Below are 1,430 nucleotides of genomic sequence, written 5' to 3'. Positions count from 1 at the left end.
CGGCCGCACGGCTTTATAATTAAACTTGTCATCCGTTATAAGGGTAATATGTTGGTAGTATCTAACGTCGATGCTACCATAGACTGATCTACTAGTTGGAAGGACACTGACACGACTTGTCACTTGGGCAACATGTGGCTTGTCATCCTTCCAGCGGACGACAAGAGTTTGTATTGTAATTTTTCAAAATAGATACGTATATTTGCATTTTATTTAAAATATATAAAAAAATCTAGAGAAGGTTATGGCACGAGGAATGCATTCATGCTGGAATTTTTTAATAATACTATTTTATTGGTAAATTGTAAAAATAATAGCTAAATTTACTAAATTGTAAGAATAGGTCAAAGTGCTGATAAGTCGGCACTCTGTGTACCAACTTTCAATATGGTAGTGGGCATAGGGGCCTTTCGGCACGTGTGTGGTGCCGACAAGGTTTCTCGGCACCCCCGATTAGACACTAATACAGCTGTTAGGATAGGTGATAGCCGACAAGCTTATTGGCATTTCACATGTCGATAGGTGACCTTTCTTTATTTTTTTAATTTTGTATTAATATATTTTTTAACTTGGGAAGAATCATGTATTAGATACAGCCTAAGTAAAACTCAATGTATATCTGCACTGATCAGACATCGATACAGTTGTCGGAATAGGTGATAGTCGACAGGCCTATCGGTACTCCACGTGCTGATATGCCTGTTAGCGAACGACGTGTTGATAGATGTCCTTTCTTTACCTTTTTTAATTTTTTATTAATATATATTTTTAATTTGGGAAGAATCATGTGTTAGATACAGCCAGAGTAAAACTCAGTGTACATCTGCAGCTCCCTCTCCTCCACGTGCCCTGCGTCACCGCTCTCTCTCCTCTGCTCGCCGCTACTCTTGGTCACGAGCGCTGACGTTTGGGAAGATGATGAACCGATCAGTGATCGTATAAAAATAATAAGTCTGTCGATATTCAAAGTGCCGACATAACTGAGCAGCACCTGTCAGCACTCGAAATACCAATAAGCCTTTTGTCGAGCCTACGATATGTCACTGCTCTGCATACCGACATATCCCCAGACCCACTACCACGTAGAAAGTCAGCATACAGAGTACCAACAGATCTCTAGTCGGCACTCCACGTCCCCAGACCCACTACCATGTATAAAGTCATCATACAGAGTACCAACAGATCTCTAGTCGGCACTCCACGTGCCAACATGTATCTATTCATACAATTTAGTGATTTTAGCTATATTTTTGCAATTCTCCAATAAAAAATATTATTTAAAAAATTCTTCATGCTGCGCCTGTCCGCTCGTGGACCGCCAGAGAGGAGCCCTCTGGAGAGAGAAAAAAGGTCGGGAATCTATACAGGCCGGGCCATGCTGGACCAAGAAACCGGCCCAACAGGCCGGGCCCTCTCATCTCATACGTATA

Source organism: Phragmites australis, chromosome 15 (assembly GCF_958298935.1).
Source record: "Phragmites australis chromosome 15, lpPhrAust1.1, whole genome shotgun sequence".
NCBI classification, from domain to species: domain Eukaryota; kingdom Viridiplantae; phylum Streptophyta; class Magnoliopsida; order Poales; family Poaceae; genus Phragmites; species Phragmites australis.
This window is presented reverse-complemented; position numbering follows the sequence as displayed.